The sequence below is a fragment of the Lontra canadensis genome, unplaced genomic scaffold, assembly GCF_010015895.1.
Source record: "Lontra canadensis isolate GAN:19392208 unplaced genomic scaffold, GSC_riverotter_1.0 scaffold37, whole genome shotgun sequence".
Classification (NCBI taxonomy): domain Eukaryota; kingdom Metazoa; phylum Chordata; class Mammalia; order Carnivora; family Mustelidae; genus Lontra; species Lontra canadensis.
Genome location: NW_022631031.1, coordinates 14,203,106 through 14,228,160, shown reverse-complemented (window position 1 = coordinate 14,228,160; position 25,055 = coordinate 14,203,106).

Here is a 25,055-nt window from a genome sequence, read left to right as displayed (position 1 = left end):
GTACTGATCTAAGCCCCTATTACATGTCAGTCCTAAGTGAATGTGCAATTCAATTCATTCTGGCACTAAGCACATGGAGGTAGCACAGACTCCACAAGTTGAGGCTGCCTTACCTCAGATAAGACTGCTCTACCTCAGAAACTAGCCACACCTGGGAATCCAAAGGCCACCTGTGCTTTCAAATGACTGGTTATAAATTTGGAGGTTCCCACAACCTCCTCAAATTCAATAATTTGCTAGAATGACTCATAGAACTGTTTCATCACAGAAAATGCAAATAAATGGTACTAGTCAAATAAAGAGACACATAAGATGAAGTACGAGAAGGAATGCAAAGATTATGGTGCCTTCTCCTTAAGGAGTAGGTTACCCTCCAGGCATAGTGCATTCATCAACCAGCAAGCCCCACTGAGCTCCTGTGTTCACAGTTTTTATTGAGGATTCATTATGTAGTCATGACTGAATAAATCATTGGCCAAGTGATTGAACTTTGTCTCCAGTCCTCTTCCCCTCTTTGGAAAATCACAAACATCTAATCATGTGGTTGGATTTTCTGGTGACCAGCCCTGTCCTGAAGTTTTCTAGAGGGCCACCATGAGTCATCTCATTAGATAATGAAGACACTCCCATTACTCTGGAAATCTCAAGGATTTTATCCCTTGGAAAAAAAGGAACCAGACAAATTCTTTATTTTACCATAGCCTCTCACCTGCACTACCTTATTTAAGGTTTATAGAAATCTCATGAGAAAGGTATTTCATCTCCACGCTAAAAATGAGAAAACTAAAGATAAAAAATGTAGTATATATGTCAAGTTCACACTGCAAGCTTGTGGCAGAACCAAGATTTGGTTCAAAGCCATGCCTTTCCTGCTACCTTAAAGAAGACCAGATGAACAATGAATCTACACTGACAGCTAAACATGCTTATAATTACTTATTTAATGTCTGTTTTTCTCTGAAAGTCCATAAGATTTGAAAGAAATATGTGCTTTTACCAATGACCACTTCTACCTCCGGCATCAAGTACACATCAACTCCTACCAGATTTTAGGTAAATATTTATCAAATGAGCAAGTGAACATGAATAAACTAATACTTGTCAGTCCTAGAAAAGACTGAAGAAACTGGGGCCTGGCCAGGGAAGAGGAAAGACTCCAAAGTGTGAAGCATTATGTTGGTAGTGAATTGGTGGGTGAGATGAATAATTAGGGGCTGGGTGGAATTGTAGTCATGCATATGAGGACTGTGTGAGAGGAAGAGCATGTGGTTCAAGGCACTGGAGATCATTGAAAGATTTTGATGCTACTACAAGCGTGGTGTACCTGTGTGAGCATCATTGAGTTAATGGTATTCTCTTTTCTACCCTGCCTCCCTCAGAACCATGACGAAAGTAAAGGTTGGAGAGGATTGCCTAGAGACTTATCCACTGCTGCCAAAATAAGCTGGCTTTATGATGGCCTCTTGTCCTGCTTCATATAGGCTTTTAGAATCATGGGAGTTGCTGCCACTCCCCAGGGGCAATTACTGCTATGTGCCATAGGCATCTGCATCTTGGGATCATTTCTTCTCTTTAGCAGCCTTCTTTGTAATAACCCCTTGGTCAACAAGTTGGCTTTTTTCTGGGTATGATCAATGATTTTTTGATGAGATAATGATGGCAATGATAAAAATTAGTAGGGTTTATGAGTGAATTGTCTCACTTAATCTTTACAATAATCTAATTGTGAGAGAACAACTTTATCCCTTTATTACAGAGGGGAACATGAGATATGGAGAATTGAAGGCATTTGCCCAAAGTCATGTAGTTCATGATGAGCAATCTCAAAATTTTAAGGTAAGTCTGATGAACAGTCAGAGTCTCCAATGAGAATGTTCTTAGAACATTTGGAGAAATAGCTGATATAAATATTTGAGAACTCTTAGTTTTTGCTACGGCTAACCAATCCTTGCTTAAGTGGGGTTATTTTAATTTTTTGCTTCTGTCCTTCAAAAATCAGCTGTAATTTCCAGCTCTTTAGTTCCTTGGGTGGGGCGGGGGGAGGAAAAGAAAAGAAATGGTTATTCTTCTTTCTCCAAAATACCAAACAATGTCAGCTCAACCTGAGAAATTTGTCAAATGTTTAGACAATCTGATACAGCATCCCGATGGTGACACCACAATGAATAAATAACAAGATGGGGACTGTGTCATAAATATTGATTCTTCTATAGCTAAGGCTTACTGACTTTATATAAAACTTGTCATTTCATTAAATCTATTGAAAACAATGCAACAAAGCTTATTCTAGTTTTATCTTTCCAAATGTTAAAATTTTCATGGCTTTTATTTATTTTTTTAAAGATCTATTTATTTATTTATTTATTTGACAGACAGAGATCACAAGTAGGCAGAGAGGCAGGCAGAGAGAGTGGGGGGGAAGCAGGCTACCCTCTGAGCAGAGATCCTGATGTGCGGCTCAATCCCAGGACCCTGGGATCATGACCTGAGCCGAAGGCAGAGGCTTTAACCCACTGAGCCACCCAGGTGCCCCTTTTCATGGCTTTTAAAATCAACATTTTCTGGGGGGGTAAGAGTCATTAAGATCTAATCTTATTTCTACCCCTTTTGAGTGTATGATATTTTGAAATATAAGAATTTCTTTAACCTTTCAAGGTATGAAAAAATGCTCTAACATCTTAAAATTCCATTTATTTTTCAGCTTAAAAATGACATCTATTATAGATTTTCCATCTCACTTCTTTGAGTGAATCCAGAATTATGGCATAGGGAAAAAATTAGTAAAATTATCCAGCAAGAACAGCAATTAACATTTCATTATATATATTTTACACTTTTTTCTATGCCTAAATGTGTATGTGTATATATGTATATGCATATATGCAGATAAATTATATATGTATATATATATAATCATAAAAACACCATTTTGTAATCTGCCTTTTTTACTATCTACATTTTTAAACATCCTTTAAAACACATTACTTCTATGGCAACAGCATGCTTTTGTGTCCATTGTGGTTTCCTGGTGGACTACCTAGTAAAGTCATGATGGGACAGCTAAAAAGGAAAGAAAATTCTGGATAGTAATGCTTCCCTGACCCAACACTCTGTATGCTGACCTCAGTGGAGGATCCTGCTGCTAGTGTCTTGTGACAAACCTGCTCCTTCTCCTCCTTTGCTCATCATCTAGTTCACTGGTTTTCACTCACTCAGGGGCAATTCTTTCCCTCAGGGGCCATTTGACAACATCTAGACACATTTTGATTCTCATAACTGGGGTGTCAACTACTGGTATCTAGTGGGTAGAGGCTAGGGTGCTTGATATCCTATAATATCAAGGTTGAGAAGCCTGGGCATGAAGTGAATGGTACTGTCATTCTCTGAATCCAAAAACACAACTAAATAACAGGTAGATCTTGATAATGTCTATGATAAGGTTTTTTTTTTTTTTTTAGATGTGTTCTTTTGCTAGTTTTTTAATTTAAGGACTCCTTAAATTTACTGAGTCCTTTAATTTACTGGGTCCTTTTAATGTGCCACAAAATTGGCCTAAGCATTTTGTATTTTTTAATCTCTTGTTAATCCTAATGACTCTGTGAGGGATATATTCCTATTTTGTCCATCTTGTGGATAAGGAAAATTAAATCTCAGGAAGGTTAAGTAACTCACTGAAGATGACATAGCTAGGAAGTGCAACCCGGGATTTGAAACCAGAACCTGTGCTCCTAGCTACTACATTTTATCATACTTGCTTTTTTATCCATACAGCGTCCACCCTAATTCAGACCCTTGTACTCGCCCTCTACATTATTATGTTAATTACTAACTGGCTTTTCTGACCCCATCTTGAACAGTTCACACTACTGCTAGTGTAATCTTTCTAAAATGCAATCTATTCCTTTCAATTTCCTGGTTATAACATCCTGAATTAACTTCCCACTGGACAATAGTGTCCTACTAAACTGCACTCATTATTGAAGACCTTCTGAATTACTTTCATCCTCATTGCTCCTGGTCCCTGATTTATTCCTTTACTTTCATTGGGTCCTTTTCTGTTTGTCTTCATGGTAAAAACCTACCAAGACCACTGGTGCAAATTAGCCTAGTTTAACTTTCTACTTTAATATAATTTTGGATTTAAAGAAAAACTGCAAGAAGAATGCAAAAAATTCTCATATTCCCATCACCTACAGCTCACACATTAACATTTTATTGTTTGCTTTATACCTCACTCTCTATGAGTAGAGATTTTCTTCTCTCTTCTAGAGTTAGTTGCAGACATGATGCCTTTTGCCCCTAAATAATTTTCAAGATCAAGGAAGCAACATTGATACTACACTTTTATCTATTCTACACACCTTATTATCTTGCAATTATTATTATCTTGTAATTATTATTGTAATAATATTATTATTATCTTGTAAGTTATATTATTATTGCAAGTTATATTATTATTATCTTGTAAGTTATCTTGCAATTATTATTATTATTATCTTGCAAGTTAGAATTTTTTTTTGAAAGTATGGAAACAGAATGTATTTCAGTCCATGTTATAAAGGTCCCGGTATATTCTCCTGACTTTTTTTTTATCCCGACATTAAAATCAATGAGACATTAATCAAACTGGTTATTGGCTGCATTTATAGTTACATGGTAGAATTCATATATCTGAATACTGTTAACCACTTGAAAAATCCCATAAATCTGCCATGGTGAAATCATGTATCAGATGTAATTTTAAACACAAGGTTGAAATAATCTGCTTAGGAGAAATATAAAGACAATGAATTATTTACTTTCATGGTTATGTTGACTTTAACTCTTCTTTAGGGTAGAGAGAGCCTATTTACATTGAGTTGTCTTAAACTACTCACATGGAATTGAATCTCTGGCTGGTCTACTCTGGTTACAAGGAAAAGGACTAGATTATTTGCTTTCCAAAGTGACTAAAATCTGAAAGGAGACATTATGAAGTAAGTTTTTCAAAATGTTACTTAGAAAATGAATTCTATATTTTTAATTATCTAAAATGCATTTTTAAAAGTCTCTTAAATTTTTTATCTACTTCTGTTCTGTACCAGCATTCTCCAGAGCTAGGATTCTTCAAGTACTACCAGTTCTGCCATTATTGGCGGAAGTAATACTGATAATAATGTTTTTCATTTATTGAGAGCTTACTATGAAGCAGATCACCAGGCTGAGGAACTTTCCATAGGGAATATCAACTTATCCTTACAGTTATTTTTATATTATTGTCTCTAATTTACAGGAAAAGAAATAGTGATACCAAGAGGTAAAATGCCTTGGTCAAAGGACAGGTTCTCCTCCTGCTCCCAACTGTACTCCCCCAAGAGCTGGTTTTAGTCATCATATTACACTCTATTTCTGATAGACTAGGATATGGCCAATTCAAATTACTCCAGAAAGAAAGCTGTACTGATTTCCATAACACTTCTGTTACTATTCTAGAATCAACATTATTTGTTAAAATGAGTTATGGTTTATTTATAAAAGGGTTAGTATTCATTATTGTTTAACAAAAACATCAGGCTTTGGAAATTATAGTAACTTTCTAAGAGTGAGCCCTTTAAAGCATACCATTGAATGACCCATGATGTACTGATTACTTCCTTTTGTCCAGAGCCATTTTGTATTACATTGGGTGACCTAGAGAGACTGGACTAACCAATGAGAACTACTGGCAAAAAGGAGGTGTGGATTCTGGTTTCTAACCTATCCCTGACTAGTTACATTGCCCTAACTAAATATTTTTAGCTCTGTGGGCAGTGTTTGTAAAATGAGGACATGCACAAAATTCCTTCCATCTTCTTACCTAGTTTTTAAAATGTTATTTATTTATGGAAAAGTTTCTTTTCACCTTCACTCACTGACTGTGTATTTCTCCAGAACACTCAGAACACTGCATTTACAGAGATTCACATTTTTATTATTAAGGTTTTTTAAAAATTTAAGATTTATTTATTTATTTAATTTATTTTTTATTTTATTTTATTTTAATTTAATTTAATTTTTAAATCGTATGTATATTTATTAAATTTATTATTTATTTATTTAAAATGTTATGATATTTATTGATAACTTTCTTTTTGCCTTCACTCACTGACTGTGTATTTTTCCAGAACACTGCATTTACAGAGATTCACTACATTTTTACTGTTAAGGTTTTTTTTTTTTTTTTAAAGATTTATTTATTTGAGAGATAGACAGGGAAAGAGTGGGAGTAGAGGCAGAGGGAGAGAATCTTTAAGCAGATTCTCCACTAAGCATGGAGCCCAACATTGAGCTGGATGCAGGACTCAATCCCATGACCCCACAATCCCATTAATTATGACCTAATCCAAAATGAGAAGTTGGATTCTCAACCAACTGAGCCACCTAGGTGCCCCTTTACTATTAAGGGGAAATGGACTATGGACTCTGAGAAACAAACTGAGGTTTTTAGAGGGGAGAAGGGTGGGGGGATGTATTAGCCCAATGATGGGTATTAAGGAGGGCATGGATTGCATGGAGCACTGGGTGTTAAACACAAACAATGAATCATGGAACACTACATCAAAAACTAATGATGTACTGTATGGTGACTAACATAACACAGTAAAAAAAAATATTTAAAGTATAGTTGGTGAGTTAAGTGATTTGAGTTTCATTGACCTATCTCATACTTCTGCAATTCCCAAGACCCTATTAACAAGTTTGATTTCAGACTCTGCATTTCTGTAGCCTTGAGTAGGGTTAGAATTTATGGAATTATCACTTGCAAAATTTTCCTAATACAGAGTTTGCAGTTCAGAAAACAAATCCTTAAACATTACCATAATATTTCATTTATAGAATGTTGCTGGCCATGTGGTCCGAGTAGGTTGAGAAATGTCCTCATTTCTGCAACTAAACAGTAAGAACTGCAGGTAGTACCACTAGGGTAGACACAATCAATCTTTTTCTCCTCTTCTCTCTCTTCCCATCAATTTCTCTGACAAAGAATTATAGCCTGGGCCTAAAAGTACATTAGTTTAAGTTGATCTGTGATATAAGCTTAGAAAAAGTAATTCTGAGCATGTCAGATTCCTTAGTGGGTTCTAAACATAGGTGATTCCATGATGATCATTAGAGCCAAATGTTGTTATCCCCATTTTGTAGCTAGGCAAGACTATCTATATAACTTGCAGGAACAGTGCAAAACAAAAATGCAGGGATCCTTTTTCAAAATTAATATGAATTTCAAGATAACAATAGCAGAGCAGTTGTGAGTGAGGGGCCCTTTGGAGCATAGTTCCTCTGTGAACGCACAGCTAGTATGCACATAAAGCCCTACATACAAGCAAACTGATGCTTAAAGAATTTAAATGACTTGCCTGAGGTCACGCATTCAGTGGAGGACAGAAAAATACTGGAATCCATGTTTGTCCAATTCCAAAGTCAATTTTTTTTTCCTACCAGATGTCTCTGTGTCTCCTAATGGAGAACAATGGGCAACTTCTTCCTTTTGTTATTCTCCAGTCTAATTTTTTTCAAATTATCTCCTAAATCATTTGGAACCTCCCTTCTTTTCAAAATCTGGCCAAATTTGTCCCTAATTCCAAATGTGTAAGATTTTAAGGAGGAACTCTGGTTTTGCACACCAGGTCCCCTCCTTATATTTCTTTGTAACTCCAGGTGCCTGTGTCTACACAAAAAAGTCTGATATACAACCTCTCCTAAAACAAGGATTTGTGAACTCAACTGTTGAGAATGGTTAGAAGATTTAAATGTTTTAGTATACATGATGAACTTAGTATGGTTCCTGGCACATGGTAAAGGCTCAACTGGTATTAGCTATTATTAATATTACTGTTGGTAATTAATATTGGAGGGTCAAATCTCAGGGTACCTTGTTTGTTTCTGTACCCCCATATCCCTTCTCCCCTTTTTTCTTCAGTTTAACAGGTGTTTGGATGCCTGGAAGGCCCTTCCCATTATACTCCTATACCTATCAAGTGATTTCTCAAAGAAAATATGGTTTCTTTGCTAGGAAGATTTCTGTTGAATAAAATGTTCCTCATGTGACATGTCTCCCCTGTGCATAGAAAATCAGTGGAAAAAAAAAAAAAACCCATGTAGTTATTTCTTCTTTCTTAAAAACAATTTTTTAGAGCACTCTTTTGCAATTATCTAAAACTAGCTGCACTTATTTCAGCTAAATTGCCAAATTTTAAGAATTTAAATTTACTGTTGAAGACATCTATAAAGATGGCACTATTGTACTGGCTGCATGAAAACCTACATTTTGAGATCTCTTTTTCAGTGGGCCTGATTAATTTATGAAATTTCTTTCACAAATTTCTCATTTAGTTTGTCTTTTTACAAATACCAAAGTTACAGATAGCAATAGCCAAAATAGCAATAGCATTCAAATTCAATACATGTTTACTATTAACAATTTAAAAATTGTTACAAATTAAAATTTGTTACAAATTTAAAGTTAAAACAACACTTAATGTTTTTACTCCGAAAATATTATTGTTCACATTATTGAAAATGGGCTTCCAGTCTTTTTTTTTTTTTTAGTATACTATACCCTATATTATGTGTTTATGTCATAGAAAGAGGATGTTTTAGAAATATGGTAAATTTCCTCTTGTAAAGATCTACCTGATCAGATTCCTGGTGGAAATATATGAGAATTTTGGGGTGCCTGGGTGGCTCAGTGGGTTAAAGCCTCTGCCTTCGGCTCAGGTCATGATCCCAGGATCCTGGGATTGAGCCCCGCATCGGGCTCTCCGCTCAGTGGGGAGCCTGCTTCTCCCTCTCCCTCTGCCTGCCTCTCTGTCTACTTGTGATCTGTCTGTCAAATAAATAAATAAAATTAAAAAAAAAAGAAATATATGAGAATTTTGTTTTCTTGTTCTTGCTTTCTCAATATGTTTGTTGATTTTTCATACATTTTTTCAGTAGTTTCTTAAGTATTTTATCCAGACCCTAAATATATGCGTGAGTATATATATAAATAATATATATCGCATATAAATATAAATATTTTGTCCATTAGTCTTTATATTTATGTCTATATTTATTCCTCAAAAATTCAATTGGTTTATCAGAATAACAATATTGCTATTAATAGTTTATATGACCATGCTTAACAATAGTGTGAAATTCCAGAAGATTCGTGAAAATGGTTATGTAGTTTTAATAGCATCTAATTTCCCCTTGCTTTCTCCAAGTCAGCAGTCACAGTTTCTTCATGGTCCTGGAAAAATGCTCAGAATGTGTGACTTCACAGTGACTCAGGCATTTCAGTTCAGCTCAGATAGTATCCATTCTTTGAAGGATAAAAGAGAAAGAAAAAGCTATTCTTTGGCTAAACAACACACTCCTCTCTATTATTCTAATCTCTACAGATTGCTTGAAAAGTGCAGCATATTTGGAATTGCTTTCCTAAGAATTAAGCCTGGACAAACAAGCCCACACCATTCTAAAAAAGAATCTGGATCGTATGCAGCAGGCCAGGAAGCCAAGGTGGAGGAGGCCAAGAGAAAGGTTAGCGAGTGAGTGAGAGAGGGGAGGAATCCAGAGGTCTCCTGCGGGCATGTCCTGACTTCGAAAGCCCTTTCAGGACACAGACATAACTCTCTTTGCCAACAAATGGTCTTACATAAGACCTCTCTTGCTCTTTCCCAGTGCATTCTTTTCTTTGTTTCCCTAGATCTGACTTTTCTATGCCATTATCATCTTCATCACTGCTATTAGAACCATATGTATGTTATAAATACAACCAATATGTATTTACCTCTTTATGGTCTCTAAAGGTGATGTCTTTATATTACTTCATAATTAATATCAGGATGGTTTAGGACACATTTATTGAACACTTACGTGACAGACGCAGTATTAAGTATTTCATATCTATTATCTTAATTATCTCATATAATCTTACTAAGCTCCTTTTACAGGTGAAAGGACTAAGACTTAAGAAGATTAATTATTTTTTCCAAGGTTATTTACCAAGTGATTGACAGAGGTGAGAACCAAACCAGATTATCTGTCTTATTCTATTTTATTAAATGTTTGTTGAATTGAAGAAAGTATAAATAATATGATGATAGATTGTACCAAAAAGCATAAACAGATGCATTCTAGGCAACAGTTTATCCAAATCAACAAACATTTATAGAATGCTATCATCAGCTAACAGGCACTAAGCTTCAAGAAGGGAATACAAAGATCAATAGAGTGTGTACCATGGAATTCTCTCTGTCAACAAGAGAGGGGACTCTCCTCAGTGATCAATTAAACTTCTTGGATGTCAGCAAACTTTTACTCAACACCTACAATATACCAGACATGGTACTAGACATGAGAAGAATGCAAAAATAATTAAGAATTAGTCTTTCTTGGGCGCCTGGGTGACTCAGTGGGTTAAGCCTCTGCCTTTGGCTCAGGTCATGATCCCAGGGTCCTGGGATCGAGCCCCACATCGGGCTCTCTACTCAGCAGGGGGTCTGCTTTCCCCTCTCTCTCTCTGCCTGACTCTCTGCCTACTTATGATCTCTCTCTCTGTCAAATAAATAAATAAAATATTTTTAAAAATTAGTCTTTCTTTCAGAAGCTCGCAGAAAAATTAAAACAGGATACTCAAGGCTGCCTAGGATAAGTAAGAGGCCTATCAGTTCAATGCATAGAAGAAGAAATCTTATTTCCTGAAGAGTTTAGCCAGTGGTGATTCTAAAGTGAACCACCAAAAATATATGGGAAATAAAGTTGACAATAAGTTTTTCCTTTTATTAAAACCATAAATCATGGGTGATTTGAATATAGTGTATACCTCTAGTCATTCTTTATTAGTTGATAACTAATTAAAGAGAGTAGTTCAGTGTCTGGTAAATTTAAATGATCTAAGGGGTATTACTATTCTTATCAATGGTAGTTAATACTATTGGAACACAGATCCTATAAGGAGAAGACTATGAAAGCCATCAGCCCATTCTTTAAAAGAGCCAAAAGATGTCAATGGAATGAAGCTTATTGTTCAGGTGTATTGGTCTTCTTTGGGATTCTAAAAATAAGAGATAATGTTTCAAACTCAAAGGAGGTAAATTCAGGGTAAAGAGTAGAATGAATGATTTACATAGCATGTGGTATATATATGAATCTTGTTTTCCCAGGAAACTGTAATGTTAAGAAGCCCTGTGTTGTTGTTGTTGTTGTTTTTTTTTAATTGTGTTATGTTAGTCACCGTAGAGTACACCATTTGTTTTTGATGTAGTGTTTCATGATTCATTGTTTACATATAACACCCAGTGCTCCATGCAATCCATTCCCTCCTTAATACCCATCAATAGGCTTACCCATCCCCCAACATCCCTCCCTTCTAAAACTCTCTGTTGGACTCCGGGAAACAAAAAGAAGCTCTGTGTTATGATGGTTAAGAACCTAAGTCAGACAGAGACTATACGGAGTCTGGATTGCGCTTACTGTGTGATTTTTGGCAAATAGCAGTCTCCCTAAACATCAGTTTGTTGTTTTTTAATCTGAAATATCCAGAAAAGAAAATAGCCAACTGATTAAAGGTGAGGCCATGAAGGAAATGGGCTAAGAGCAGAAGCTCCCCTTACCTTCTCTTCTTCTTGTCTTTAAATCCCAACTCTGTGGCTTTCTGGGTAAATCAACACATTTTATGTATCTATACATTAAACATGGTGCCCAATATATTTTATCTATAGTATCTACCAACTAAATATCTACTAAATAACTGTAGTATCTACTAAATAGTACAGCATCAACTAAATAAGTAATAATAATTATTATTATTACTATTTTTAAATTTTCATGATTAGTTTTAAGTTGTTCTTTACTGAAGTTAGAATACTTTCCTGACCCACTAAGCCTGGGTATCACAATTTTTTGCAAGTATTTTTTGTTACCAATGTTAATCCCAAATACAATACATGGTTGAGTGATCAAACCATGTGTAGCATTTACGAATTTTTCATTTCTGCACCTCACACATCTAATCTGGAGTATTTCTGGATCGTTTACCTTCCACAGGGGCATGGCTTTCCTTTTCTTACTCCTGGAAATCACCTTATTGATTGATCAATGAACCCATATATGTGCTTAACATACATTTAGTGAATACTTCTCTCATGGAGTTTACAGCCTCATGGGAAAAGGCATTGAGCAATTTTCTTATAAAAAAGTGTGCTGGAAAAATGGAAGTACAAGCTTTTGGGGAACAATAGGAGACCAAACCTCACCTGAAGAGTCTGCAAAAGCTTCTCTGAGAACATGAACTTAAAGTCCAGCCCAGAAGTATGTCATGGGTGGGAGTGTTCTAGATAGGGAGAGTGCTGATACAGCCCTAAGTGAAGAGAAGGCTAGTCCTTGACATCTTTTTCACCTAAGAATAGACACTCTGCAGACCTATTTTACACTTCCAGGAAAAAAAATCTCTGGGATCCAGCCTTGGTTGCAGATATACTCTTCATGTTCTAAGTTCAGTTAGACATCAGAAATATTTTCTGAAGTCATTGATGATTTTCAGTAATGAATGAGCCCAACAAGAGAATTATGTTTCATATCTGTGTGGAAGTTAGTCTTTAAGTGCTTGCTTTAATCACTATGTTCTGAAATTTGTTTGAAAAGATATTTTTGAAACAAGTACATTACGTGCTTTTCCTGAATTCTGATTTCTGATTATTTTCTCTATAGAAGTATTTTATAAATGACCATTCTTACATTTGATGCACTGACAAATACAATTTTCAACCTCCAGAGATATTTAGCTGATTTGCAGTATCTCTCAACTGGGTGGGGAATAGCTTACATATCAGGATAACAGGCATTTGTCAAGTAAACGTTGGGCCACATTTTCACTTTTCCTTTAAAATGGACATTAAAAGTAAAGATTCTGGCTCACCAAGGCTGAGCAATTGACCTAAAGCTATCAGGGGTGTATTTCCATACTCGGAGGGTTTAAGGTTCTGGGTTGTGCCATTGCTGGAGTCTTGTTCAAGATTGGTTTGGTTTGCAGTTTGCACTGCTTTCCCAAAGATGCTATGGCATGATGCATTGCTTTCAGGATGACAGGGTTTATGGAAGTACCTTTAGCTCTCATCCCATTTCATCATATAGGATATGACTTTTTCATGTAATTTTGACATGAAAGATATTGACTGGTAGCCTTCCTCATATAGTACCATACCAAGTTTATATTTACAAATATTTAGAAAAACATTGTTAAGGCAGCAAACTTAGTATCCTCCAGAAAAAAGAGTGGAGACTTAGATGTGATGTTTAATGTTCTGAGAGAGGAGGTAAAGATTTTGAAAGTGTGACATTCCTTGATGATATTAGAAATCTGCATTTAATAATTGTGGCAAAATAAATATTACTGTTAGGCTTGTGTTGCAGTACTATAATAACAAATATCAATGTTATTGAATTGCTGTAAGTCATTGAAAGATAATTCTGTCCATTTTTCTGATTATGAGTAAGACAACATGGATCCTTTTTAAATATTCTTTCTCTTATTAAGAGAAACTTTAATAATAATGGACATAAAAATAGCTAACTTTTATTGAAATTTTTGTAGGTGTGATGCATTGTGCTAAGCACTAAGTGTGGATCACCTTACTCAATACTTTGGGTGTGCAATATCATTACACAAGTGCAAAGTTTTGGCATTTTGCTAAAGCTTTCTTGACTACAAAAGCCTAACAGACATTTTGACTATGAATACTTTTTGAATTCTGAGTTAATCTCTTCTATTTCACTGTGAATGTAATTTTTTTCCAATTGTCAGTAGATAGTAGAAATAGTGGCTAAGACACTTCCAGTTATGGATGAATAAGTCATGGAATAAAAGGTATCACAGGGAATATAGCTGATGATATTGTAATAGCACTGTATGGTGACAGATGGTAGATACACTTGTGGGGAGCATAGCATTATATATAAACTTCTTGAATTATTGTGTTGTATACCTGAAACTAATGTAACATTGTGTGTCAACTATACTTTAATAAACAACATTTTTTTCAGGGGCACATGGTGGCTCAGTCAATTAAAAATCTGTCTTTGGCTCAGGTCATGGTCCCCAGGTCATGGGATCCAACCCCACGTCAGACTCCCTGTCTTTATCTCAAATAAATAACTAAAATCTTTAAAAGTTTTTTCAATACATAAACCCGCTGAAAATACCAGGGAATCAAAAGTTTCAGGAAACAAAAGAAGGTTGTAACTTACACAAACAAACAAAAAGAATTGAATTAAACCCCAAATACCCGTTAAAAAGAATAAAAGAGAATCAGGCAACCTATGAAGATCTCCGTGTTAAAAACAAGACAACTGGCACAAAGTAGAGTCATTTATACTTAATGCCACACCACCAAACTGAAACAATACTTAATTTTTTGGCTTTCACAGAAACAAAATCCTAAACCAGTCAGGAGGAATCAACTGGTCAGCACTAGTGAAGAAATCTGCTAGATAAACCCTTTCCATCTTCTAAAGGAAAGCAACCTTGTTGTAACTAATCCACTTTTTGCTAGTATAACTTTCTTGTTCCCTCTTCTTTCTGCCTATAAAATTCTTTTGTTTTGTACAGTTCCTCAGATCCCCTTTCTATCTGTGAGATGGGATGCTGCTCAATTCTTGAATCATTAAATGAAGCCAATAAGACCTTTAAAATTAAAAAAAGAAGAAATAGAGACTGATACACTATAAATGTTATATTAATTCTTTAAAATGCCTTTGTAATAAAAGTGAATAGAACTCGTCTACCTTATCTACAGCTTTTATACTGGGTATTTCTTCATCTTTCATGAAGCAGATAAGAATGGGGAAAGTAAGAATGGGTCAGGAAGTTCTGTACCTAGATTGAGGCTAGATCACTGAACTTGTTTATTTGTAGAGCATAAAGTGTATCTGAATTAACCACTACCTCACATACCCTTCACCCCAATTTTTGTTAAAATGTTTGACTTGTTTACCTTCAAGGCACCATGTAGTTTATTTTAAGGTTTGATTCTTTGCTTTTGTTTTTGTTTATTTCCTTCAAAAGCAGAAGATTAAGTCACTGTTATGAGAACAAACTCAATTAGTCATGTTTTCCTCTCCAGCCAAAGCATTCTTAATCACCAACCCATGGGCTAATAATGTGGAAATAAATGGCAGATGTAGCAGTGCAGTTCAAATACAAATGCCCCTTTTTTAAATGGAACCATAAACACAGTCAATCTTGTACTACTCTGAAACCATTTTATAAGTATTTAGACTAATCCCTGATGACACTCTAATTTACCGAAGTCCACTGAAGTGAGGTCACTAAATAAGCTCATTTTCAGAATAAAAATGGGCTTAACCACCCACCTGTCATCAAAAATAATTTTTAAGGACCCAGAGAATATAAACTTCAAGGTAAAGGAGACTTAGTTTCATTCATGGCTATACCTTCAACATCCACAGCAGACCTTGAATATTTATTGCATGAGTCAACAAATGGCAGAAAAAAAAAATAGGTTGTGAGCAACACATTTTATTCTATTCTTTGGATTAGTGCACACTTAAGATGTTCACTCATTCATTTATTTATTAATTTCACAAATATTTAGAGGACTTCTGGTTTTGGTTGTGTTCTGTGCCAAATGCTGAGGATATAGCTATGAATATAGCAGGTACTGTTTCTTACCTTCTGCTACTTATGGTCTGGTCTCATTAAAGGAAGTCTATTGTTTATCCGCATACTATACTGAACGTAAAAAGCTTTTAAAGGTCATTGAATATCTCCAGAGGAAAGTCACAAACATAATAATTCCTCTGATCAAATGCCTGTCTTTTTTAATTTCATTGTGAGATATGGTCAAAAATTCTTGATTTGTCCATTGTTGTAGGCTTAGAGCCTAGAACATTACCATTCCTTTCCTAGAATATAGTAGGTAGATATATGAATAAAGAAAAAATATGGGGAAAAAAAAGAATGCGTTGAAGGTCAACTATACTAGATCCTTTATATACCATCTCAACATAGACATACTCCCAGTCAATTTTTAGATTATTAATCCTAATTTATAAATGGGGTAATAAAGTGGGGTGACAAATAAAGTAACGTTGCCCAAAACCATGCAAAAGACCAGTAATAAAGCCTAAATTCAAACACGGACTGATTTCTATCAACTGATTCACAAGCCTACATTACCAATAAACCATGAACCCTTACTTGCAGTTCCTGCCTTATATTATCTTTTGGTTTTCTACTTCAGCAAGTTTACAAAAGGCCTCATACCAAACTCAAGGGCTTTGTATTTTGGGCTATGCCATATGCCAAAGAAGTTAATCAGACAAATCTAGATGATGTAGTTATAAACAATGCGATGGTTTTTGTGGCTAATCACGACAGGTGATTTCTTGCTCAGATAAGGCCTGCCGCAGGACCAGGCACTCTCCAAATCAATGGTTTTCTACACAGCAACCTGTGACCCAGGCTGAATGACACTTTGCCACCTTGTCTTACAGCACAAGCAAAAAGTCTCATCATTCAGAGGGGCAGGGAAAGAAAGCAGGCAGAGAGCTGCACATCAACAGTTCAATCCTATTCAGAGGCAACACTGATTGTCTCTGTTCATAGTTCCCTCACCTGCCAGATCACACAGCCATGGTCACTTTCAAAAGACTAGGGAGGGGGCACCTGGGTGGCTCAGTGGGTTAAAGCCTTTGCCTTTGGCTCGGGTCATGATCCCAGGGAATTGGGATCGAATTGGGATCGAATTGGGATCGAGCCCCGCATCGGGATCTCTGCTCCACGGGGAGCCTGCTTCCTCCTCTTTCTCTGCCTGCCTCTCTGCCTACTTTTGTGATCTCTGTCTGTCAAATAAACGAATAAGATCTTTAAAAAAAAAAAAAAAGGCTAGGGAAGTGTAATCCTTTCACGTGGAAAAAAAGAACATTCATTTTAACAAATAGTTGTTATGTCTACCAGACCAGGAAACCTGTCTGTGTATATATGTCTTGACTTCGCTAATGTTCTGTATTTAAAAGATTATCTGATAACACTGCCATTTCTTATTTAGCAGTAGAACACCATATATTTCACAGATGGAGGTCCTATCAATATCTCTATTTAAATGCCTTTGCATTTGCTTTTTATGAAAGCAATGCAGTTCCTATTGAGAAATTAGGAATTATAGATAATCCACAAAAGTAATAAAAAGAATCACCCACAAAACTGCATTCCCACTATTCTTTAGCTGCAGCTTTTCCCAGCAAGCATTCAGGAAAATGCTGACATGCTTCCATACTTCCAGCAGCTGATTTGCGAATCCTGGCTGGTCCTCAGAAGAGGACCTCCTTCAAGATTCTAAAACTGAAAGCATCCCAAAACTTTAGTCCAGAAAGTGGAACACCTTCACAGCACACGGTCTATTTTTAATTTATATAAATGACCACATTTTCTTCCTTATTGTATAATTAATTTTATTTGAAGTTGCATCCATTATTCTGTGTGTCATATTTTAATTTAGGTTTTACTTATTCTTTTTGAGCCATTTACATTTTGTCACATTTCTTTTTTAATATTCTTATTTACTTGAGAACAGGAACGGACATACAATTTGTTTTTTGAAAAATTGGAATTAGAACCTAGGCTTTCTGCCTTCAAGTCTCTCTGTTTTTTTTTCATATCAAGATATAAAATTTTTATTAAGCCCTCTAGAACTAAGGTAGTATGAAATAGTATTGTTAATTAATTTAATATTCATGCACTGAGCATTTTCCATAAGGCAGATAATTTGTTAGAAACTAGAAATATAAAGATGGATTATACAAATCCACTCTTTTTGAGAATTTCATTATCTCATGGATTTAAATACAGAATATAATACTGTGAAATAAAGAAATAATACTTTAAAAAAAAAAAGTATACTTATTTATTTGACAGAGATCACAAGTAGGCAGAGAGGCAGGCAGAGAGAGAGGGAAGCAGGCTCCCTGCTGAGCAGAGAGCCAGATTCAGGGCTTGATCCCAGGGCCCCGAGATCATGACCTGAGCTGAAGGCAGAGGCTTAACCCACTGAGCCACCCAGGCGCTCCAAAAAATAATGCTTTTTAATGTACCACTGAAAAATATTCTTTCTTTAAGATTTTATTTATTCATTTATTTTGGGGGGGAGGCAAGATGGGAAAGGAACAGAAGGAGAGGGAAAGACTCTCAAGCAGACTAAGCACAGAGCCAGAGGCAGGGTTCAATCTCCACCCTGAGATTGTGACTTCAGGTGAAATCAAGAGTCAGACACTGAACTGACTGAGCCACCCATGTGTCCCCAAAGTATCATTCTTTACTGCACATGATAGTGGCTTTTTTAATCCACTGCTATACTGTACTCTACTGCAAGTTGATATTAAAATTTGTAATGATCTTTCTTCCATGGTCATATGTCAGATATTCATTTTCACTATGGAAGAAACATTTTAGATACTTCTTACTGTTTTGATCTGGTTGACTCAACCAGATCAAACATTTTGATCCAAGATTCTTTTCTTTTTCCTTTTATGGCATCTTCTAGAGTCTTAAACTAGTTTCTGATTATGTCTGATGTAGTCATTGTCAAGTGCATTTGATCTGCCAATGCAAATAGAACTGAGGTGAGCCTGTTGAGTATATAAAATATTTTTTTCCAAAGCCTTTGACCAATTAAGTAGTAAAACACAGTGGTGGTATTTTGTTTCCTTAGTGACCTGGAAATACATTGTAAGTTAAAAAAGTGTTTCTAAAGTGTCTTGAAAGTTATTTCTACAATTACTATGGGTAGTCTGACTTTTTCTTTTTAGACCACTTCAAATTTTGACTTAAAAAAAAAAAACTAAACATGTTTCTTTGTCAGAGCTGACCAGATTTTGCCAACTTACATGATCTGTAAGATCCCTGAGTTTACATGAAAGTTCAAGTCTTAGGATGAGATCTCTTTAGAATTAAGACTCATATTCTTAAAAACGATCATTTCCTTTGCTCCCTCCTTTTTTAATAGATAAAATATCATTTGGGGGAAAATTAAAATATTTGAAACTCAAATGCATTTAGAAAATCAAGTTGCCCTCAAGTGAGCAAAAACGTCAAAGTTGGTTCTTCTTAATAAAGTTTATTTTTTTCTATTGCACCTAACTACTGGGTAAATTAAATATTTTGATGTTTGAATTCCTTTAAACCTCTTTTCTCTCCAGGAAATTGCCATATGTCAAAGAAATCAAGATGAATATTTTACCATTTGACTTCTCTCTCTTCTTGGATCTACGTTCTTACAAGTGGGATTTGGATACCTTATCATTTATAATTTTGATTTCTTTTCAATCATTTAACTGTGCTTGTAATTTCTTCTTTGCTTGTATTATTTATTTATTTATTTATTTATTTATTTATTTATTTGCTCTGGATCCTAGTTATAGACTCCCTTATGGCCATAAGTAAACATTCAAGTTAAATATTCAATTTAGTGAAACATTTAGATTGTTAAACTCAGAATTGGCTACGTAGTTGTTGATACTAAAGGAAAACTAATGAAACCCATGTGATTGCATAACCAATCAATGATTGCTAAAAGGATGGTTTCTTTTAAAAATATTAAAATATATTGGGACACCTGGGTGACTTAGTGGGTTAAAGCCTCTGCCTTTGGCTCAGGTCATGATCCCAGCATCCTGGGATCAAGCCCTACATTGGGAATCTCTGCTCAGCAGGGAGCCTGCCTCTTTCTCTTTCTCAGCCTGCTGTTCTGCCTGCTTGTGATCTCTGTCTGTCAAGTGAATAAATTCAATCTTTATATATTTACATATATATAATTTTATCTTATAACTATTAAATATGGAAATATGTTTAAAAATAAGTACAGTATGGTGTTGTATGAAGTGTTAAATTATTTAAAGATTAAGAAATAATCTTTTCATTATACTTAGCAAGGGTTAGAACATTTTTTTGAGATTTATTTATTTTAGAGAGAATGGCAGAGAGAAGAGAGTGAGAGCAGGGGGGAGGAGCAGAGGGAGAGAGAGAGGGAGAGAATTCCAAGCAGACCCTGCTCTAAGCAGAGAGCCTGACATGAAACTCAACCTCATGACCTTGAGATCATGACTTAAGCCAAAACCAAGAGTTAGACGCTTGACCAACTGAGCCACCCTGGCATCCCAAGTGTTGGAACATTTAGAGTATTATATTCAAGTTTGATAGCACATCATAAAATTAAATGTATAAAGGTTGGAATAAAAAAGAATAAACTGATAGAAAATGAGGTAAAGTAACAGGTAAAAGAGTTGAGTTTCTGAGCCTGAAAAAGAAGAGTTGTGGCAACTGTTGTCATCTCCACTTTATAGGTGACTAAATGCAAATATAATGAGGTTAAATTTTGACCACAATCATGAGGTAAAGCAGGATTTGAATCCAACTTTGGAGCCAGCATTCTGGATCTAAGAGTGTAGCAGCAAATCCTGTGTGAGCACAGATCACTGCCTACACCAGCATGAACTCATGACATAATCAAACTACATCTCCATCTTTATTTCCCACTACTCACTCAGTCCACGTGTTCCTGTGTGAAAACTGTAGAAGGTCTATGAGAGTTCTACAGGCACACAAAGTCACAAACATAACCTTGATTCAGAAATTAAAATGCCCTTTTCTTTGAGTATAACAAACCAAACCACAAACTGGATATTAAACCTGACCTCCTCCACTAGATCCTCCTCTGGACTGGAAATTTTAGTGGAGAGGGAAATTATATTGTCTTGGCTTCTCTGTTTCTCCATTTGAGCTTCTCAGTCTCCTCTCATCATCTGTTTTTCCAAATTCCCATCATGTTTGAAGGTAAGGGGAGGAGAGGGAGGATATAAAAATGGATAGAAATAATTCTTCCTGGTACAATGGAAATGGGGCTTTGTACTATCTGGATTTGTTGAATAGACTCTTCCTGTCCAATGAAATTTTATGGATCCTCCAGATGTTCCTTGCTGGGCCTCTCTCTCCTTGTTTCTTTATTTTCTGTGGCCACTTGCAGCTCTTTCCACAGCTCCTGGTCTATCTGGCAATACATATTTAGCCTTTTCCTGCTGAGGTCCTTTTAACCCCTGCAGATAGTCCTACTGGGCAGTACCTAACTATAGGTGGTGACAGGACACTGCTGCATCCTGGCAATATCTCTTTTGTATGGCCCACTACTTGTCCATAGGGAAATACTCCCTTAGTTTGTGCTTTGCCACATTGGCAGTGAAAGCTGTTCTCCAAATAGGAGCACTTGGGATGTCACTACTTCAGTAAACAGCCTTCCTTCTCTGTTGTCTTCATCTCCTGGGGTCAGACACCAGTTCATCATACCTCCAAAAGTGGAAAACACATAGAAAACTTTCTAATGGTCCTGTAAGGGCCCCACCCCTAGATGTGAGGTGGAGAAGAACACTCTCCTCTCACCTTTGTGGTGTGATGAGGACTCTCAGTGCAGAAACTATTGTCTCCAAAAGAGTTCATTCTTGTGATTCATAGTAATTATATTCCACAAAGTCACCACAAACACTAGGGGAAATATGGAATTAGGTTTCTACATCTCTGGTCTTGACATTTCCATCAAGCCATCAATACGTAAACTTGCTTGACTTGCATTTCTGCTTAGAGACCCCTTATTTTAAAATATGCTGTTATTTCATTAACATTGAAGTCACATTCATCAGAGTTGTAACTCATACCTGGACAAAACTTATCTAACACATGTATTCTCTCCCTAAGGCACATCCAAGCTCCCTTGTACTTAGAAGACTAGGCAATACTTCAACACTACGTTTATGACAATTTTAATAGCAAAATCAACAACAAAGAGCACAAAAATGAGACCATAACTTTAAATATTTCAGTATGAGAGCTGAAATAAGAAAGCAGAGTGTTGCCTTGTTTGACTTCAGCTGGGAATGTGTGCATAGGGTGACTCAAATTTTTTGCTGTTCTGCACATGTCCAGGAATGACCACAGAAGTACAGCAAACATTGAATTTGGGGCTGCAAATAAATTTTGGTGAGTAGGCAAATTTGTAAATACAAGATCTGTGAATAACAACAATCGACTATAAATATTTTCAACAATATCCTCACCAAAACCTCTCCCTTCTGTTTTACTTCTATATTCTTGATCTGGTTTAAGGTTTGCTCAGGCTTTGGGGCCACTCTCTTTGTAAAACTGAATGTGGTGATTGAGAGCGTCACTTTGGAATTTGATGTTGGTTGTCTTCAAACACCTAATAGAAATGTGGATTTTAATAGTAAGCAAAATATACATTTCAGATTATGCCAGTCAGCTTTGCCATTGCAAGGAACAGAAACCAAATCCACACGATTTAAGGTAAAAAATATGTTAATTAAGAATATATTGGGGAGGGGCACCTGGGTGGCTTAGTGGGTTAAAGACTCTGCCTTCGGCTCAGGACATGATCCCAGGGTCTTGGGATCAGGCTCTCTGCTCAGCAGGGATCCTGCTTCCCCCCTCTCTCTGCCTGCCTCTCTGCCTACTTGTGATCTCTGTCTGTCAAATAAATAAATAAAATCTAAAAAAAGTTAATATATTGGGGAGGAGCAAGATGGTGAAGTAGGAGACAAATATCATCAGGTCCCAGGAGTTCAGCTAGTTATCAAACCATTCTGAACACCTACAAACTCAACAGATCAAAGAGAAGAAGAGCAACAATTCTAGGAACAGAAAAGTGACCAATATACAGGAAGAGAGACCATGGTGGGAGGGACTGGCTCCCGGCAAGCAGTAGAGCAGCAGAGCACAAAATTGGAACTTTTAGAAGTCTGCTCCACTGAGGGACATTGCTCCACAGCTTAAGCTGGGGGTGACGCTCTCACAGGAACAGTGTGGTCTCAGTACCTGCAGAGTCACAGAAAGACTCTGGGTGCCTGAGTGTGGCAGAGCTCCCATGTATTGGAATGGGGAAGCTGGCTGCAGAGACAGAGCCAAAGAGTGAGAGCTCAGCTCAGGGTTACCTTAAACCAAGATTCAAGGCACAGCAGGGCCCCTGCTCTTCAAGAAGGGACCCGCACAAGTGGCAGATCCAGGGACAACCCCTCCTCCCTCCTCTGGGAGGAGCAGCTCAGGAGCACACTGCAGGAATCTGCTGGGTTTGGAGATTCCAAATGGGGCCATGTGTCAGAGATAGAAATACTTGGCCACAGGCTGGGTGAGCTCAGAGTGAGGCCGGAGACCAGGAAGATGGGAGGGATTGACTGCTTTTCTCTGAGGGTGAACTGAGAAGTGGGGCCCTGAGCTATCTGCTCCTAAGGTGTCAGACCTTGGGAGGTCACCATCTTCATTCTTCTCCAGAGCTGTAGGGAAAGTGTTCAGGGAAAAAAAGCTACTGAAAGCAAACCTGAGTAGATTCACTCTCCAAACAAGGTCACTTAGCCTGGCCTCTGGCAAGGGTGGTGCAATTCCACCTCTGGCAAAAATATTTGAGAATCAATACAACAGGCCCCTCCCTGAAAAGATCAACAAGACAGAGACCAAGTTCACCAATCAATGAGAATTGCAAAATTTCAGAGCTACAGTAATACAGTGCATAGAATTTATGGCTTTTCCCCCATGATTCTTTAGTCTTTCAAAGTTAAATTTTTAAGTTTTATTTTTTCTTATTCTATTTTTTTTTTATTTTTTCCTCTTTCCTATTTTAATGTTCTTTAACTATTTTATCTTATCAATACCTTTTTTAAAAATCTTTTTGAAATATTTATTGTTATGGTCATCTTTTTTAAAGATTTTATTTATTTATTTATTTGACAGAATGAGAGAGATCAAAAGTAGGCTGAGAGACAGGCAGAGAAAGAGGGGAAGCAGGCTCCCCGCTGAGTGGAGATCCCAATGTAGGACTCTATCCCAGGACCCTGAGATCATGACCTGAGCCAAAGGTAGAGGCTTAACCCACTGAGCCACCCAGGTGCCCTATTATGGTCATATTTTATCCCTTTATTGTATTTGACCTTATTTTTTGTATACTTATAGGTTTTTCTTTCTTTAAAATTTTGGGATACAGTTTCTTCTAATAGATCAAAAATACCCTAAATCTAGTGCATGGCTTTGTTCTAGTCTCCAGCCTGATCACATTCTTTTCCCTTTTTTTCTTTTTTCAACCAACTTCTTATCTTATCAGTTACCTTCTTAAAATCTTTTTTTAACATCTTTATAGTCATGTTCCATCTCTTCATCATGTTTACTCTTATTTTTGTATGTATATAAGTTTTTCTTTCTTTAAAATTTTGTGAGGCAGCTTTTTCTAACAGACCAAAAAATGCCCAGAATCAAGTGTGTGGCTCTGTTGTATTCACCAGTCTAATACATATATATATATATATATATATATATATATATACACACACACACACACTTTTCTCTTTTTCCTCCTTTCTTCTCTCTCCTAGGTTCGGATCTCTTCTGATTTAGTTAGTGTATATTTTTCTGGGGTTGTTGGTATCCTTTTAGTATTTTTTTCTCTCCTTCATCTATCCTTAACTGGATAAAATGACAAGGGAGAAAAGCTCACCTTAAAAAAAAAAAAAAGGCAGTACTGATGGCTAAGCACATAATCAATACAGACATTAGTAAGATGTCAGAACTAGAGTTCAGAATGATGATTATCAAGGTGCTACTTGGGCTAGAAAAAAAAGCATGGGAGATACTAGAGAATCCCTTTCTGGAGAACTAAAAGCACTTTCTAGAGAAATAAAAGAATGAAAATCTACCCAAGTTGAAGTCAAAAAAACTATTAATGAAGTGCAATAAAAAAAGGAGGCTCTTACTGCTAGGATAAATGAAGCAGAAGAGAGAAATAGAGACATAGAAGACCAAATAATGGAGAATAAAGCAGCTGAGAAAAAGAGAGATAAACAACTACTGGACCACAAAGGGAGGATTTGAGAGATAAGTGATATCAAAAAACAAAACAGTATTAGAAAAATTGGGATCCCAGAAGAAGAAGAAAGACAGAGAGGGGCAGAAGGTATATTGGAGCAAATTATAACAGAAAATTTCCTAATTC